The sequence below is a fragment of the Budorcas taxicolor genome, chromosome 24, assembly GCF_023091745.1.
Source record: "Budorcas taxicolor isolate Tak-1 chromosome 24, Takin1.1, whole genome shotgun sequence".
Lineage (NCBI taxonomy): Eukaryota > Metazoa > Chordata > Mammalia > Artiodactyla > Bovidae > Budorcas > Budorcas taxicolor.
The window spans coordinates 31,500,009-31,520,038 of NC_068933.1; the positions used below are offsets into that span (position 1 = coordinate 31,500,009).

A 20,030-nucleotide genomic window follows, 5' to 3' on the forward strand; every position below is an offset into this window, starting at 1 on the left:
ATAGCAACCCACTCCAGTATTCTTGCCTGGAGAATCCCATGGACAGAGGAGCCTGTCACCCAACTATGGCCCATAGGGTCACAAAGAGTCAGACATGACTGAAGGGAATTGGCACACACGCACGGTGAGCCTTGTAAGCAGTGCCTTCTTGTGTTATAGATACGATACAGGGAGAAAGGAGGAGGAAAGAGAATAATAAACCATGTTTCTCTTAAATGGTTTTACCTAATGTTTATGATATCCTTGACATTTTTCACAACATCCTTGTCGATTTGGTATCACTACCTCCATTTGACAAAGGAAGAAACTATGTCACAGAGTTCCCAGAAAGGATACCCAGTTAAATTTTAATTTCAGGTAAACAACAAACTTTAGCATGAGTGTATCCAAATTACTGAATTGAGCACGTAAGTGATCGAATCCATATTTAAACCTAGTTAATTCAACCCCAGCACCTATAAACATGTGCCTCTAAGAACACAAGTAGAGAAAATGAAACAAAATATTCATCTATGAAAAAAAAAAAGTTGTATTGGGAAAGCTTCATTTGTAATGTAATTAATATATATAGGAAAAAAAGAGTGATTGTAAGAAAAGTTGTCAGAAACCAAGGGTCTTTTTAAAATATTTTCAAATTTAGCTAAGTCGTCTTCATCATTCTCTTTTTACAGATTGACTTTCTTTGTTTTTCTGTATACATGGAAACATGTATTTCCTTGCAATTCCAAAGTTACAGCTAGACTTGTAGGTACATCAGAGATTTAACTGGCCTGTATCAGATCTTGATTTCTAAAAGAAAGTACAAAGAGGGCTCAGCTTTGGCTTCTCCATCCCAGATACCAGTGGATGAGGAACAGGGTACCTCTGAGTGCAGGACTTGTCCTCAGGGAAGGGAGGCTAGTTTATGACCTAGGAAGAGGTGCCACCAAATATCTACTGAAAAGACAGTCCTATTTCTTTGCCACATTTCCCTGAGCCATTTTATCCATATATCAGTTTCAGTAGAAACAAAATATTCCTAGGAAGGGATGGACAAGCCCTATGCATATTCAAATGCACAGACTCATAGTTTGTATGTATATTTTCTAATCTAAACTTAGCCTCTGGACCTTCAGAGTACCTCAAATGGTCTCACTTTCAATGTAGCAGAGAAATTTGAATGAAAAGTTCTTTACTTGCCAGCATTTTAGGGAAATGCGTACCAAAAGTACAGCTAAAGAAATATTGTGGTATATGCAACCATTGCCAGTATGTGAGCATTTCTGTTGCCAGTCTTGAAAAATAAAGTTGGCAGAGGGCCTCCTAGACTTATGTGCCAAGTGACACCATAACTCAGAACCAAACCCTTTACCTAGAGATATAATGTACCCTTTACATTTTAATACAAGTCATAACACCAGATCCTTTGGTAATATGGCAGATACTTAATTCATAATGATTATTCAATTCTTATCAATTGAAGAACTGACATGAAGACAAGATAAAATGTACAATGAATTTAACAGTATGTGACTCAGTGGTTTTTATGATTTTTTTTAAAAGACATTGACCTTTCTGAAATTGTATAAAAGCTACAGTCTTCCTCCCCAGAGGAAATTAAGAGACGTATGTATTACATAAAAAACATCATATAAATGGGAGGGAGGTCATAAATGGGATGGGTCACCTTACAGTTTCTCCATCATCTTCCCAGACCCCTGATATAGACCTTCAATAACCAGTGGAGTGATCACCAGAAAGGACATCGGAGTTAGGAGACCAGAGTACTTGTTTCGGGTATTTTGAGAAATCGCAAAAATGCCGCCTAGCCAATGGGTGATTCACGTAAGCCTAGAGAAACACTGGAGCAACATATAAAGGACTAAGAAGGAAGACAACCAGGTTACCCTGAAGAAGCTGGAAGGCAGTGTGTGATGATCTCTTTAGGATTTGATGTTCAAAATGTGGTCCCCAGACCAGCAACATCTACAGTATCTGAAGGTCATCCCAGACCTGTTGTTTCTGATTCTGATTTTAACAAGATGTGTAAGTGATCCATACATTTAACTTTAAGAAGCAGGGCTTTCAAGGAGCATATAAGTGTTTATGTATATACGTGCAACATAGATATATGTACTATATATCTGTAATATAAATTGCACACCCACATAAACACCTACATATACACATATGCATACACATATAAGCACACACACACATGGTGACTTCTGGCAAATGAAAAGATCTGGAGGTTTGGATTTTAATGAAAACTATGCCCCACAACTTTAGCTCTTTGGCGTGTTCACTCCTATTTAAGACCTACAATACATTCCAAACATCTCTAATTAGTTATAAAATCTTTAAGCTGAGTACCTTTCAAACCATAAAGGAGTTAAGGGAGGTTAAAGTTCAGTCAAGTTGGTGAATATTTTCCTGGAGGAATAATAAACAACTTCTGCTCCAAGGCGTGGGTTGTTCCTTCCAGGTCAGTAAAACAAAGAGCCCAACCTCTCAAAGCCATCTGTGTGGGTTCCTAGACTGGCATGCTTAGGGATCACGGGCAAGAGAGGAGAGGAGGCGAGAGAGAGGGAGGAGAAGCCCTCACACTAATGAGGTTTGAAAGGATACAGGATGGGTCCAGCGCTGCCTGCTGAGAAGAAAGGAACCTAGCAGCTGATGCTAAGTTCAGACTAAACTAACCGCAAGTCCCCTGGGGACATCACAAGGTAAACCTGATCGTCTCTGTCATTTACAATCAGGCAGACTGCTCCTGTAATTTTACTGGGGTGCCAATTAACAGACCCCTGAAGCTCGCGGTGGCGGGGCGGGGGGTGGGGGGTGGGGAGGGAAACGTCCCAGGCCTCCTCTGGTGTTTGAAAAGGCAAAACCAGGCAGCCTATTCGCTGCTGTCTTCTGATTATTACCTCTGTGAAGGCGGGGGCGGGGGATGACTTCATCCAGGCATACAGGGCAGGCCGGCTCAGCTCAGGTGAGTGGCTGGAGTCAGGCTTTTCTCTCTGCCTTCACTTCCTCTGTTCTCCAGCAACCTCTGGGAGCCTCTGCAGAGCCCAGCAAACCTTGTTTCTTTCTTTCCTGAGATATGAAAGTGCTGATCAGCTTTCCCTCTTTCTCATCTTCAGGAAAATATCTTTGCCACATTTCATCTTGCAGGAAACCTGGGAAAGGCCATCATGCATCAAGAAGGCAGCCAAGAAGGACCACTGGCCTCTGAAATGTATTCCTTGGCCGCCATCCTTCCTGACACCAGTCTTTCTTGCCTTCCTGACATGGCCAGGCTTTTTCACTAGTCATCTACATCACTGCCTGATTCCCGCTGCTCTGATTCACTCTTTAAGCCACCCCAGGCTCTGGTTGCAACCCCCATGATTCTGCTAAAAAGACTGTAAGATTATCAGTTCCTTTGAAGTCACTGAGAGTTCAAAGGTTGAGAAGAGTATTAAGTACTCTCCCACTTGCAGCCTGGGTGGGATTCAGCACAGCTGATCCTCCCAACCCCTGTCCCGTTCAGAAACATTCTCTTCTCTCAAGTTGCGAGATACAACGATCTTTTAATCATCTGTTCACTTTCCTGACTACATATCCTCAACACCCCCTTCAACTAGCCTTTTATACAACGCGATTAGGTATTAGCATCACTCAAAGCTTGACTGTGGACATCTTTTTTCACTCTCAGGGATCAGTGAATGATCCACATAATTAAACCAGAGAGCATCTTACCTGAAATTTGAGGACAGGGACTACTTACCTGTAGCCATTATTTCTATGCAAGAACGTGGGCCCAGATGGCCACAATTTTTTTTTTTTAATTTTAAGAGAAATTGAGAATTCTGATTTTTACATAAAATATGATGCTGTTAAACATGTTTCTCATAGTCATGAGAGAGTGACTATAGCAGATGAACCCCTACTCCAAGAAAAATGTTTAAAATTGGTTTAAAAAATTTTTTTAAATACCTGTTTGAAGTAATCATAGAGCCACACAATCAATAAGCACTTCAAAGGCTAAGATTCAAGAGAAAAGAAAAACACTGAGGTGAGTTCAGCATTCTCTGATGTTTTTCCCTCAGGGCATTTGCCAATTACTGAGACTAAGCAAGAGATCAGGTTGGAATTCAAGGTGAAGGGCATTCAGCAGTCTCATGGGGCTGGACGGGGAAAAAATGGAGGTGAGGTTTATCCAGGCAGGCGGGAATTGAAGGGACTAAGTTTTAGAGTAAAGAGAATGGAGAAAATGAGTGTGCTGCTTTTTCCCTTGAGGATATTATTTATTACTAATATTTCCAACATAAGAGGCTCAGCAAACAAAAGAAAAGGCCAATGAAGAATCTAAAAGACAAGCAGAGCTCTGGCCAGTTTAAAAGTGCCGGCGGGGTGAAGTGGGCATCCAAGGCGGGATGAGGGCGATGGGCCCAGTGTTCTCAGCTGAGACTCTTGAACACTTTTCCTTAGGGATTCAACTTCAAACTAGAAGTAGACCAGTCCTCACAAAGCCTGAAATCAGCTTTGCTGCTGCTGCTGCTGCTAAGTCGCTGCAGTCATGTCTGACTCTGTGCGACCCCATGGATGGCAGCCCACTCGGCTCCTCTGTCTCTGGGATTCTCCAGGCAAGAGTACTGAAGTGGGTTGCCATTTCCTTAATGCCTCCCATTCCTAGACTGTATCAAGGGGACCAACCCCTACTCTAAGTAACTTACTGAGTTAAAAAGTCAGTAGATTCTCTCTGCTGGAAGTTAGCAGGATTCAGAGTGTCTACACTTTTTTATGTACAGAATCCAACATTCAATAAAAATAACTGGAGTCAGTCTCATCTCTGCCTTGTTGGATGCTTTTCTTGAGCAAGATAAATGAGCCTCCAGACAGACCAGCAAGCCTTCAGGTTTCTGAGACGCATCATTGCCCACAGTATCTTTTATTTCTTTTTTGCCTTCAATAAATAAGTAAATAATTACCATTTACTGAAGCTAAGATGCTTCAGTCATGTCTGACTCTTTTGTAACCCTATAGACTGTAGCCCGCCAGGCTCCTCTGTCCATGGGATCCTCCAGCCAAGATTACTGGAGTGGGTCACCATGCCCTCTTTCAGGGGATCTTCCTAACCTGGGGATCAAACCAGAGTCTTCTGTGAAGGCGGATTGCAGGCAGATTCTTTATTGCTGAGCTGCTGGGGCGGGGGGGGTGGGGGTGGGGCAGGCAGGAATGATAGCAGAGAGATTCAAATGACCTCAAATCAAGAGGAAAGAAATAGGTAATGGAGACGAGTCACAGATGATCTAGATATACTACGCAAGACACAGACTTTAAAGCAACTGTAACAGACACGTCAAGAGGCTGGATGCCACTTCCCATAGGACACCGGTGGCGGAACTGAGGGATAATGTTATTCTGACACAGGGAAGGAGGGGCTTCTGCCTGCTTGCTAACCATGAAGGAGACAGTCTGGGAGGCTGGTGCAACAGTGATCCCAAAGGAGGGAGGCTTAAGAGGGAGGGGATATATACACAGTCATGACTGATTCTGTATGACGGAAACACCGTCACAACATTGTAGAACAATTATTCTCCAATTTAAAAACATTTTTTTCAAAAGGTTGCTGGGGTGCTTTGGGGCCTGGAGCAGCAGGACAAAGTGGAGCAGTACCGCAGAAGAGAAGTCCGGAGAGAGGCTTCTGTGAACTGAGGACGCTATCCAGTTCTAGTTGGACGGCAAGCCATGCGGGGTACCACATGGGCTGGAACCAGCTCCAAAATGCACTGAATGAAGTCACAGACATAGCGAGGGCCCTGGCCAAGATCAGCAAGGACTGGAGAGGGAGGGAATATCCACACCATCAGTCGACAGCATCGAGGATGTGAAGGATGGGGACTTCCCTAGTGGTCTATCGGTCAAAGAACCCTCCTTCCAGGGCAGGGGACACAGCTTTGAGCCTTGATTGGGAAATTAAGATCCCGTGTGCTGTGAAGCAACTACTGAGCCCCCATGCTCTAGAGCCCAGGCTCCAACGCAAGAGACGACATCGCAATGCAGAAGAGCTTGTGACATACTAGAGAAGCCCTGCACTCTGCAGTGAGACGCAGCACAGCCGAACAAAAAAGTATGGATGAAAGATGCAACCGTGCACCACAGACAGCTCACTGCGGCTGTGGAGAACCTCAAGAATATCTTCCTGGGGCCCCAGATTGTGAGGGGTCCCTGGACTTCATTAAGCAAGGGGTGCTCCTGCAGGCCCCCCGGAACCTGAGGGACCTGAAACAGGGGTGCCCCTGGGAAGGGCTAATGCATAAGCACCACCATGTGGACATGACCCTCATCCATAGCTCCTTCGGGAGAAAACAGGGGATCTCAGTTGAGCTGGCCAAGCAGCTGTGGATGATGCTACAAAAGTCCCTGGCCACCATCCCTGTGACCCCCTTTTCCTGGTCTCTGTTGTCAGGATCTGGCAAGGAAAAAAAAATTGGTGCATATTTGGCCAAAAAATTTTGCAAACTAGCTTTGTTCTTCCTAGAAGGTCCAAGAATTGGAAGGAGGAAATGTTTGCAAAGAGCCGACTCATTGGCAAAGACCTTGATGCTGGGAAAGATTGAAGGCAGGAGAAGAAGGAGGTGACAGAGGAGATGGTTGGATGGCATCACTGACTCAATGAACACGAATTTAAGCAAACTCTGGGAGATAGTGAAGGACAGGGGAGCCTGGTGTGCTGCAGTCCACGGTGTCACAAAGAGTCAGACATGACTGAACAACAACAATGTTTGCTCTCTTGGACAGAATCAAGGCTGCTAGAATTGAGGGCACATAGGCAGACCACAGGTTATCCAACAAGGAGTGGTCCATCTCCCACCTGGAAGTCATATGGAAGCATGTCTTGGATGACCTCATTGCAGCCAAAGACCCCATGATTGAGTGCTTTCCTCCCCATTATGAGATTTTCAGAAACCTCCTCAATCACCAAGCTCTGAGAACCTGGATACAAATCTCGTGGGAAGATCTAGAAGCAAAAGAAATGATGAGCCTGTTTGACGTGGGTCTTGAACACCAACACAAGCACAGAGATGGTGGGGAACATGGAGCTGGTCCCAGAAATTGACGTCAGTGCCCTAGAGGTTATACTTCCTTCAGATGTGGTGTCTGAACTGCTCCGTAGGTACATGTCAGCTCCCACTTCCAACACCGTTGTCTGGCTGCGGAAATCACTAGATGCAGACACTAAAGATGGCATGAAAGGGACTGAGCCCAGAGCTGACCCACGTGGGAATGCTCCCTGCCATCATCTTCTAGATTTTCCAACAGATTCTTTAAGTTGTTACTCAGATAAGTGAAGATTTTAAAATAAAGGTACTAGTTAGTGTTTTCAGTAAACGAATTCTTTAAAAAAAATGTTTTATCGTGGTAAAAGTCACACAATATAAAATGTACTATTTTAACCATATTTAACGGTATGGTTCAGGAGGCTAAAGTACTTTTACATTGTGAAGCTCTCGTGGTCATCCATTTCCTGAATCTTCCACCTTCCTGAACAGAGACTCTGTCCCCATTAAACACTAACTCCCCACCCCCCTGCCCCAGCCCCTGGCATCTACCAATGTACTTTCTGACTCTATGAATTTGACTCTTATAGAGATGAAACTCAGTTGTAGATAAAACATCTGAAATACTGGCAATACCCACACTGTTATGGGTTATGTTATGTTCAGGATATGACAGCAATCATCACAACTGCCAGACCTTTATGGAACCCTGGGTAAGTTTAAAGAGGAAGTATTTTAAAAATGAAATGGAGGCTATTCTCTCAAATCATCCCACCCTCATCTTCTCCCACAGAGTCCAAAAGTCTGTTCTTTACATTTGTGTCTCTTTTGCTACCATGAATATATTCCCATCTTTCTAGCATTGAAACACGCATATTACCGTGGGTAAAATAGATGACCAGTCCAAGTTTGATGCATGAAGCAGGGGACTCAAAGCTGGTGCACTGCGACAACCCAGAGGGATGGGGTGGGGACGGAGGTGGGAGCGGGGTTCAGGATGTGGGCCCCATGTGCACCCGTGGCTGATTGATGTCTATGTATGGCAAAAACCACAGTATTGTAATTATCCTCTAATTAAAATAAATTAACTTAAAAAAATGAAATGGAAGAGTGAACCAAATATGGATGGGGTATTAGACAACATTGTTGCAAGGAGGCTGCAGCAGTTACCTGGAGGAGGTCTTCTGGGATCTGGAGCAACACCTAGGTGAGCCGATGGCAAAGAAGTGGCTGTTAGGCTCAAATACTGTAGCCATCATCTGTGTTACCATGGAAGCATATTTCAATGATGTTGCCAAAATTCAAAACCATATAGAAAGAGGGTGACAGCAAGTGGGGGTGGGGCCCCTAATCGGCCACCACGCAGAAGCACATCTCATCCTGGAGCACCAAGGAGCACAAACAGGGTGCCAAGAAGACCATCAGGGAGGCTGAACAGCTCCACTTCCTGTTCTGGAAGTCTCCAGATTTGGTAAAGATGCAAGTGGGCACAGTATCATTACTGCCACCCTCGCAGAAGTCATTAAATTAGCAAGCCCTCTGTGCTCTGCCTGGAAGTTTCAACTTTGATCAGTAAATACCCAGGCATCAAGGATGACTGCACTGGCACACTGCTGGCCACCCAAGGGGACACCTACCAGGACATGGTGTCAACCATCACTGAGGCTCTGGAACAGGGCCTGATGGCAGGAAATCCAAGCTATGTGCCCATCTTCAAGAGAATCACAGCTCTCACTCTGAACATGGTATGACTTCTCAAGTAGCCCGATGGTTTCCAGTTTTGTGTACCTCATTCTGCAGGCAACCACCCCCACTCCACCCTCAGAAATGTGCTAAAGCGAAAGAGACTCTGGTGGTTCTCAGTAGGTGTTTCAGGTCCTCGCGCTTGTTTGCTGTGGGGTCTATCTGATGTCTACAAGGTGTCCGAACACACGGCTCTTTGAAGAACAAGTGCCCTACTGCCTGTGGTTCCTCCAGCTCTCTCATTTCAGTGTAAACATCCTTTGAGAGTCAGGACTCTGCTGGAAAATGCCTTACGGTTGAAAGTTTATCATGGTGGAAAAGACTTGTAGAGAGGGAAGAGGCCCTGTCTTCCTTCCCTGGGGGGTCTCCACCCTGCTGCTTAATAAAAGAGTTGAAACTTCTCCACAGACCTGAAAACAAACTGGAGAAATTTACCAGAGAATGATAATCTATCAAAGAAGTATTTTAAAAGTACAAGAAATAAAATTATAAATATCAGAGTTGGGTTAACAGCTGTTTGAGTGGAGAGAAAGGTAAAATTAGTGAATTGGAAAACTGGTTAGCAGAAAAAAAAAAGTACAGAGTAAATCCTGGAAAAGAAAAATATGCATAAATGTGTTTAGGAGACATATGAGACATGGAAATAAGGTGCAAAAATGTACTTAAAGTCCAAGAAAAATAGGAGAGAGAGAAAGCGTGAGCATGTGGGACAGAGAAAAACATTTGAGGAAATACTGAGAATTATCTTAAACTGAAGACATCAACACATATATTTAAGTCTCTGTGAACCCCAACCATGACTAATGAAAAAAATTCCTAAACACCTCATAGTAAAAAAATCTTCAAATTAAACTAAGTTAGAATATTTTAAAGGCATCTGGAGTTGTTGTTGTTTTTTCTTTTTTTAAGTCACATTATATCCAAAAAAGTTACAAGATTGAAGGTTGACTTTTCTACAGAAACAATGAAGCAGGGAAATAGCACATTTAAATTCTAAAAATAAGAAGCTAAAGATCTATCATTTTATGCCCAGAATGATAATTTATAGACAAATGCAAAATATAAAAATTACCAGACAGACAGAAAGTGAAAGAATTTATCACCTTCAGACTAATATTTTAAAAGAAGTGCTCAAAGGGATTATTTAGACAAAAGGAAAAGATTCATAAATGGAAATGCAGTAAATAATGAAGAGCAGAAAAAGGTAAATATATAGATAAATGCAAGTTAACAATGTTTTTTTTAAACAATCAGTTCAGTTCAGTTGCTCAGTCGTGTCTGCCTCTTTGCGACCCCATGAACCACAGCACGCCAGGCCTCCCTGTCCATCACCAACTCCCGGAGTCCACTCAAGCCCATGTCCATTGAGATGGTGATGCCATCCAACCATCTCATCCTCTATTGTCCCCTTCTCCTCTTGCCCTCAATCTTTCCCAGCATCAGGGTCTTTTCAAATGAGTCAGCTCTTCGTATCAGGTGGCCAAAGTATTGGAGTTTCAGCTTCAACATCAGTCCTTCCAATGAACACCCAGGACTGATCTCCTTTAGGATGGACTGGTTGGATCTCCTTGCATAGTAATATCATTTTGTGGGATTTAAAATAAACATGGGAGAGAGATAAATGGAATTTAAGATAGCTAACATTTGTGTCTTGCTGGAAATTGATAGAAAACAGTGGTGAAAATACTGCTTTTTAGTAACTTTATTAAGTGAGAGATGCACATCATAATTTCTTGGTTAAATACTAAGAGAATAATACAAAGTGCATAATGAATGAGAAAAGAGCAAAATGGAAAAAAAAAGTTTGATTAATCAAAAAGAGGAGAAGCATGCAAAAAAAAATTTTAAGGCCAATAACAATCAACTAATAAAATAACGGCTGCACCAATTTACATTCTTTTGTGGTTTCAACAAATTTCAGAATTGTTTGCTCAATTTCTGTGGGAAATGCCCTTTGAATTCTAACAGGGAACAAATATAGTCCAACAAAGAAAAGTCCAGGATAAGATGGCTTCACTATTGAATTCCAAACATTTAAAATGTACGTAAGGCCACCCCTTCTCAGTCACTTCCAAAGAGAGGCAGCTAGCGATGCCTCAAAGCACGTTTCCTCAGCAGGGTGTATTTGTTCTGCAGTGAGAGGGCCTCCCCAGAACACCCATTGACTCTAATGACAGAAGCAAAAGTCCTAGCTGATTTTGGCTGGAAAGCAAATAACTCTGGCCCAAAGCAGTGCTATGCAGGGCCCGAGTGAAAGTGTGACTTGGGGGCAGGGTCGATGGATGCCAATCAACTATTCTTGAATTTCCAAACTATCTGACATTTGAGGAGCTACATTTTGAAGGAGTTAGGTAGGAAAAGGCCCTCTTGGTGTGTACACTGGCATCGTTATGAACGGCTTCCCTGGCAGAGATCGTGGCTCAGTGGCTTCCGTTATCAGTGGATGCTGTCTGTAGGGAGGGAACATATACAGTTTATTCCATAACACTGTTTATTTGCTTCTGGAATTCTTTTATGATTCCTCTTTCTATGCCCTTTCTTTTACCTTTCTTAAAATGTGGCTTAAGGTAATCTATTACAGAAGCAAGGAAATTATATTTCCTGTTTCTACTACCTGCATCTCCTCTGGGACATGCCAGGTTGTCGGTCTCTCCATGGTGACTAGGTAGGGCTGGAATTAGATCAGACTACCTTGCCTGGAGAATCCCAGGGACGGGGGAGCCTGGTGGGCTGCCATCTATGGGGTCACACAGAGTTGGACACAACTGAAGTGACTTAGCAGCAGCAGCAGCAGCAGCGCCTTTGCATCCAGTGGAGGACCCAGCTCCTGAGCCTCCCTGTATCTGGCTGTCTTCTACCCTAGCAGGGACTGCTCCATTATTTTGAACAGAAAAAGTCACCTTGATAGTTAAACAATTCTTCTGAGTGGTCAGTTGATTTTACACAGGGATTTTCTCCTGTGTTTGGTGTTTGGATCTGCTATCACTAGAGAGGCTACATATGAGGACATCAGCTGACTAAGTTGATTTTCCAAAATTTTTACAGGGACAGAGGGTGGTGGGGGTTGGGCATAGGGAAGGACGGTTCAGGAGGTGAAGCAAGAGATGGGGAGGGACAAGGAGAGGCAGATGAGGCTTCACTCGCTTGCCGGCTGCTCACCTCCTGCTGTGTAGCTGGGCTCCCAACAGGCCATGGACCCAGTCTCCAGGGATTGGGGACCCCTGACTTAAGGCAATGACTATTCACCAACCATCATGGAAGTCTGGGGGAGTTCGATTTTTAGATCACGCTATGTGTACACAGAATCTTAGTTCCCTGCCCAGAGATCAAACTTGTGGTCCCTTACACAGGAAGCTCAAAGTCTTAACTACTGGACCATCAGGGAAGCCCCTTAAGGGAACTATCTTAATGATATATCAACCAGCATTGCCATACAAATGCTCATATGGCTGTTACCCTTCCTATTACTAGAGCCCAGGGACAGGGCCTCCCTCTGCCCAGAATCCAGACAATTTGAGGATAATGACAAACAGGGGAATTCTGAAATAGCTGGAAAAAGCCTCACTCCTTAAATGAAATCTAGTCACCTGAGCAGTCACACCAGAGGCAATCAATAAACTTTTCAGAATGAATTAATAGCCAGAGATGGATGCTTTTGCTTCATCATTTACCTACTAGAGGCATCCGGCCACATTGTCATCAGTTTGTGGTGCTTCACAGGTCAGAAACTCTTAGATTCGCGGGCTGGTACACAAAGAGGGACAGCAGTGCCTAGGGAGTGGCTAAACAACAAGAAAGGAGGGGGGCTGGGAGGGCTGTGAGTTGAGGGGGGAAGTGGAGATTTGATTCTGAAGAGAAAAATCCTTACTGGGTCAAGGCCGCTTTTGCATAATTCTATTATCACCAGGAAGAAGAGAAATAATCATATTAGGTGAGTGCTGCACCGCTCGACGTGGCTTGTCTTACCTTACTTTTGAAGTCAGACAGGTTTAATTGCTTTGTGTGAGTGAGTTGTTCAGAAGGCACCCAATCAATAAGGCAGGTACTGCCAGAGCGAAGCGGGGGAAGTTTTTGATGTTGACAATGACATACAATCTTGTGCAGAAAGGAGTAATCCATTCAGTCACAGTTATGGGGGGGAAAATGTTATCTGTGTGTTGCTGTGGGGAGCAGAGGCAGTGTCACCCGGGAGGGTGGGCTCCAGGCAGGCTGGCCACAGGGCATCAGTGTGCTGGCAGCTCAGCCCAAGAGCAGGCTCCAGGCAGGCTGGGCACAGAGCAAGGGCTGTGCTTTCTGGAGCCTCCTGGTCTTCTGTGCAGAGTAGTGGGCCTCCATACCTGCACAGGAGGCTGTCAGCATCAACTCCACCGCATCTTCTGCTTACAGAGCCCAAGCATCTCGTCAATTTGTGTTTCAGTTTCTGTGAAGTCCAGCGCAGTCCCCAGTAAGGCTCTGTTCATCCACTGCTCAGCTGACTCCAGGTGAAGCTTGCCAGAAAGTTCCCCCACAATGGACCATAGGTAGTCAGGGAATTGTTTTTTTGTTTTTTTTTTGTTTTTTTTTTGTTTTAGCCTAGATCTCACTGTAGAAATACTCAGTATGTGGAAAGAGAACAAAAGTTGTGATAGTCAATTGCAAATGTCTTCCAAACTCAGGTGACGGTTGCTTGAAACTGGCCCTAGTGGTAGTATTTGCACCACAGAACCCAGTACACTGTACAAATAAGGGGTTTGTTTATTTTGTGAGAGTTGGTTGTTAAGCACCTACCAGCACAATCCTGGGTTAGGGCAGAGGGCAGAAATAGGAGCCTAGAATTTGACATCCTTAATTAACCCTCTATTCCCACTCTCCTAGCAGCTGCTCACATGGCTCAACTGAATCTCTCCTCTATACCCTGACGAGCACCACAGGTCATAACTCACTGCAGAATATTTCACGTGTGCTTTTGTCTTCAGTCAGATTCATATTTTGGAAAGGTGACCCTGGCCACAGTGTGTTGGATAGACTGAAAGGGTATAAAATCAGAGATCCTATCAAAGGCAAAGACATCAGATAGTAATATAATTGCTTTTATCCAAATAAAAGATGAGACCTGAATTAAGGCAAGATAAGTGGAAAGAGAGGACAGACCTAACGGATGCTCAAGAAATAGAATTGGCAGGATCTATTGATTGATGGGGTGTCAGGGTGAGAAAAAGATAAGAGTAGATGATAACATCCAAGTTTTTTATAATTCTGCCATTCCTCAACACAGAAGGAATAGCAGATTTTGGTGGGAACTTGATGACTTTGGAGCAAGCTGAGAAGCCTAAGAAGCAGGTAGATGGAACTAGCTCTCAGAGGAGAAGAGTTAACTTGAATACATTTTGAAAGGAAGAACGTGGTGGTAAGTGACAGCAGGTAATAAGAAGGTATCACCCAGAGATGCTGTGAAATGAAAAGAGTCCAAGGAAGACACGGTCATAGAAAACAACAGGAAAAGGCACTTGAAGAGAATCAAGACTCCACAGATGACAGAAGAATGCTGGTCACTGAAACAGTAGAGTTCTAGGAAGAAGCAAAGTGAGACAAGTCATAGAATTGAACAGCAATTTAAATAAAATACCAGGCCATCACAATATTGTAAAGGAATAATTCTCTAATTTAATTAATTAAAAAATGAAACATCAGGCCCATGATCAGAAAAGATGAAGCCAAACGTAGACTGCAGACATTTGAAGAACAAGTGAGCAAAAAGTAGATATAAGAGAAAACAAGCAAAGAAGGAATTCTAGGCTTGGAAGGTAGGGAGAGTCATTCCCAATTAGACTGTAGACAACACACGTGGTAAAAAAACTATTTGCTCTTCCTAACCTAACCACTAAGTAGCTAGTACAATGTAGGGTCAAGGGAGGACTTTATTTCTAAGATGGACCACAGACTGGGTCATAATTGAATGCTATGCAGAAGGGACCAATGGAGAACAAAGTTGGCAACTTGGGAGGGAGAAAGAGAACAGAGATGCAGTAAGGTCTAGATCAGGGTCCCGTAACCTCTGGGATCCAATGCTTGATGACCTGATGTAATAATAATAGTAATAGAAATAAATGTAATGCACTTGAATCATCCCCAAACCACCCCCCACCCTCAGGCAATGGAAAATTGTCTTCCACAAAATGGGCCCCTGGGGCAAAAAAAGTTGGGGACTGCTGGCAGAGTCAGTCAAGAGCCTAGATCTTAAAGAGGGAATGGCCTTAATACAAGAAATGATATCTCTTTCTGTAAGACCAGAAATATGGATATGAGAATACATGCAATAAACAGCTTCTGGATGCTGGAAACTGAGGGAGCTTATGCCTCATTTTCTCTTAAAGTTCCAAAAAGTTAAGGAGACTGGCAGGTTTTTGAAATAAGCATCACGAAGAAGGGGGCATAACACTCTACTCTAAGGATATATTATCGTTTAATGCTCTAATGCACAGACATAAATTTATTGTTTGGTGTATGTATAAGGCCCCCTTTAGCATCTGTACTGTCATAGATATAATAGCACATCTTACCCAGAATTACTATTACTCATTTGTATACCCACTTTCCTATCTAGAAATAAACTTCAGTTCAGTTCAGTTCACTTCAGTAGCTCAGTCATGTCTGACTCTTTGCAACCCCATGAATCGCAGCACGCCAGGCCTCCCTATCCATCACCAACTTCCAGAGTTCATTCAAACTCATGTGCATCAAGTCGGTGGTGCCATCCAGCCATCTCACCCTCTGTTGCCCCCTTCTCCTCCTGCCCCCAATCCCTCCCAGCATCAGGGTCTTTTCCAATGAGTCAACTCTTAGCATGAGGTGGCCAAAGTATTGGAGTTTCAGCCTCAGCATCAGTCCTTCCAATGAACACCCAGGACTGATCTCCTTTAGGATGAACTGGTTGGATCTCCTTACAGTCCAAGGGACTTACAAGAGTCTTCTCCAACACCACAGTTCAAAAGCATCAATTCTTCGGCGCTCAGCTTTCTTCACAGTCCAACTCTCACAACCATATATGACCCCTGGAAAAACCATAGCCTTGACTAGACGGACCTTTGTTGGCAAACTAATATCTCTGCTTTTTAATATGCTATCTAGGTTGGTCATAACTTTCCTTCCAAGGAGTAAGCATCTTTTAATTTCATGGCTGTAGTCACCATCTGCAGTGATTTTGGAGCCCAAAAAGTAAAGTCTGACACCGTTTCCACTGTTTCCCCATCTATTTCCCATGAAGGGATGGGACCAGATGCCATGATCTTTGTTTTCTGAATGTTGAGCTTTAAGCCAAATTTTTTACTCTCCACTTTCACTTTCATCAAGAGGCTTTTTAGTTCTTCTTCACTTTCTGCCATAAGGGTGGTGTCATCTGCATATCTGAGGTTATTGATATTTCTCCCAGCAATCTTGATTCCAGCTTGTGCTTCTTCCAGCCCAGTGTTTCTCATGATGTACTCTGCATAGAGATTAAATAAGCAGGGTGACAATATACAACTTTTCATACTCCTTTTCCTGTTTGGAACCAGTCTGTTGTTCCATGTCCAGTTCTAACTGTTGCCTACTGACCTGCATACAGATTTCTCAAGAGGCAGGTCAGGTGGTCTGGTATTCCCATCTCTCTCAGAATTTTCCACAGTTTATTGTGAACCACACAGTCAAAGGCTTTGGCATAGTCAATAAAGCAGAAGTAAATGTTTTTTTGGAACTCTCTTGCTTTTTCCATGATCCAGCGGATGTTGGCAATTTGATCTCTGGCTCCTCTGCCTTTTCTAAAACCAGCTTGAACATCAGGGAGTTCATGGTTCACGTATTCCTGAAGCCTGGCTTGGAGAATTTTGAGCATTACTTTACTAGCGTGTGAGATGAGTGCAATTGTGCAGTAGTTCGGGCATTCTTTGGCATTGCCTTTCTTTGGGATTGGAATGAAAACTGACCTTTTCTACAGCTGAGTTTTCCAAATTTGCTGGCATATTGAGTAAAGCACTTTCACAGCATCATCTTTCAGGATTTGAAATAGTTCAACTGGAATGTCATCACCTCCACTAGCTTTGTTCGTAGTGATGCTTTCTAAGGCCCACTTGACTTCGCATTCCAGGATGTCTGGCTCTCGGTGAGTGATCACGCCATCATGATTATCTTGGTCGTGAAGCTCTTTTTTGTACAATTCTTCTGTGTATTCTTGCCACCTCTTCTTCATATCTTCTGCTTCTGTTAGGTCCATACCATTTCTCTCCTTTATCGAGCCTGTCTTTGCATGAAGTGTTCCCTTGGTATCTCTAATTTTCTTGAAGAGATCTCTAGTCTTTCCCATTCTGTTATGAAATAAACTTAGAGTTTAAAAAAAGGCTTCTAGCCCAGTGGATTGCCTGAAGTCTACTGGGTGATTAACAAATATTTGCTGAGTGATTGACTAAATGAGCAGATGTTGCATTAGTCCAGCCTCCCCAACTCAGCTGTAGACTGCATCGTGCCTTCAAGTTGGTAAGCGTCCTCAAAATGAACTGGGCATCTTAGAAACCAAAGTGTTGTAGTAAAAGATCAAGAAATGCATTCTCAGAGAGAAGCTTCAAAGGAGGGAGGAATGGAATACAAAAGCAGCCCCTGCTAGGGACCTCCCTAGTGGTCCAGTGGCTAAGACTCCACACTCACAATGCAAGGGAACTGGGTTCAATTCCTGGTCAGGGAACTAGATCCTGCATGCTGCAGCTAAGACCTGGTGCAGTTAAATCAAAAATACACTTTTAAAAGGTACAGCTTTTTTTCCTGTCTGACATCTTAGTGAGGCGACAGTGGTAGCAGCTGCTCTCCCAATTTCACTCTGCCACCCGAGGAGGACAAGAAGAAAGATGCCAGAAAGTCAGCCAAGCAAGACAAAGTTCCAGTGAACAAATCTCGGGGCAAGCCTAAAAAGAAGTGTTCCAGAGGCAAAGTTGGAAACGAGCTCAATAACCTAGTCTTCTTTGACAAAGCAACCTATGACACCCTGAAAAGAAGTTCCCAACTATAAGCTTGTAACTCCAGCTGTTGTCTCTGAGAGACTGAGAAACCGTAGTTCCCTGGCCAGGGCAGCCCTTCAGGAACTCCTTAGTAAAGGACTTAGTACACTGCTTTCAAAGCACAGAGCTCAAGTAATTTATTCCAGAAACACCAAGGGTGGATATGCCACAGCTGCCGGTGAAGATGCAGGAACCCAGTCCACCAACTGCATTTGGCGAAATAAAACTGTATGAAATCAAAACAAACAAATCACTCAACCTGTAGCAGAAAATACAACGATCTTCCCCCTCCCAACAGTTCAGTTATGGATTTTTTTTTTTTTTCAAGTTTTAGGGAACGTATCCTTTGAGCATCCAGAAGCGTTGGGGTTTCTGTTTCTTAGTGGAATCAGCAGGTGACATGCCAGGGTTATCAGCATCCCTCGCCCAACCTGTTGGCTGGCTTCTTGAACCACTGTCCCCACAATCTATAGAGACTGAGGCCCAGAGGAGGTAACCAGTTAGTGTCAGATGTGTTCCTGGGTCGTAGGTTTCCCAGTTCGAGGCCTGGGCTCCCTATTGCCAGCTGTCTGTGCTGACAGACAGAAAAATCCCTCAGGCAGGTTGTAAGAGGCGGTCTCTCTCTGCCCTGCTCTGAGTGTCCCACAGCAAATGCTAGTGACAGGGAAATGTCTTAATACAGCATGTTGTTTAGCATAATTGATGTGCAGATGCGGCGGCGGGAGAAACAAGCCCAGTTAATTGGTCTCTCAACCTACATTAGCTTTTGCATCTCAGCCAATTAGGCAGGGGCCAGAGGGCCCTGTGCGTGGCCATTAGATCCTGCCATGCAGGGACTAGAAAGGTGCTGGCAGTCAGGTTCAGATGACTCCAATGCGTGCTATGTGCAGCTGCACTGAGGCCAAGCCATCTGTCCATTCAAGAACAGGAGACCTCAAACAACCAGCCTGGAAGGTGAAAAGCAAGGAAGGGGATATTTAGGCGAGGAAAATCTGGGCTCTCTCACGGGCTGGAGGCATCTTCTAAGCGTCTGGATTTGAAGGGTATAAAACTAATACTAGTCCTACAGCCATCTTCCTAATGAACCCAGAGCCCGGCTCTGTTCTCTGAGCCTCAGCATATTTAGAAATGCCCAGGACACAAAGGAAGGGCGTGTTCCAAGGAGACACTATAAGATCGCTGCTCAAAGTGAGGTCCTCAGATAAGCATCAAGACCACCGTCTGGTTGGAGGGTCAGGAAGGCAGATCCCAGGCACACTCCTGACCAGCTGAATCAGAATCTGCATTTTAATTATTTATTTATTCATTTGGCTGCGTGGGGTCTTAGTTGTGGCACTCCAGGTCTTTGTTAGATTACGTGGGATCTTCATTGCAGTGCATGGACTTTCTCATGGTGTGCAGGCTTATCAGTTGCTCCATGGCAAGTGGGGTCCCCAACTGGGGATCAGACTCACATCCCCTGCATTGCAAGGTGGGTTCTTAACCACTGGGTCACCAGGGAATCCCAGAACCTGCAGTTTACCGAGATTCCTAGGCGTTCCATGTGCCCGAGAAAGTCTGAGAAGAAGCACTCCAGGCCAGGGGGCAGCAAATACATTTTATCAGAACTCAGCATGTCCATTTGCTGATCTCTTAATTCGGTGGCCTTCTTGCTACAGTCATGGGGTTGAGAAGTTGTGATGGAGATCTTGTGTCCTGCATGCCTGAAATAAAGAGTTGGCTCTTTATGAAGAGTTGGCCCACCTCTGTTCTGGGTAGAAAATCTCTGCCAATTCATGTGGTCAACATTCCTGTTAGTCCTCAGAGGCCAGGTGAGTGGCAGGTGTTAAATTTACTGTATAAACATTGTCACGGGCATTAGGGACAGTGGAGAAAATGTCAGATGATTTCAATTCAGGTGCTGAGGCATTTGTAAGGTTACATAGACACCAGCAAAAGTTGGCCAACATTGAACTTTCTGCTACTTTGAGTCAGATGGTTTGAAGGATCCTTTCTCTCCCTCCTATACAGAGTATAAAGAAAAAGTGACAATCTTGCAGTCTTAATCAAGCAGTCATTGAATTTCTATATCCCTGTTGCATCCTTGAAAGCATGTTCATGGTGACTGAGAAAGATTCCCTTTTTTCTAAATATGCTAAGAGGTTACGTTGATTTTACGTCAATTTGGGGAGGTAATTTTATACAGGATGAATTTTGCAAAGAGACTACATTCTCCCCCAGTTGAATTTCACCAGGGTGAAATATGAAAACAGGTGTGACTGTT

At 43.9% G+C, this 20,030-nt stretch overlaps 1 pseudogene; it reads left to right on the plus strand.

The window, feature by feature from the left end:
- The first annotated feature begins 1,797 nt into the window (after positions 1 to 1,797).
- On the plus strand, positions 1,798 to 8,785 carry LOC128068263 (exocyst complex component 3-like; annotated as a pseudogene).
- The last annotated feature ends 11,245 nt before the right edge of the window (positions 8,786 to 20,030 follow it).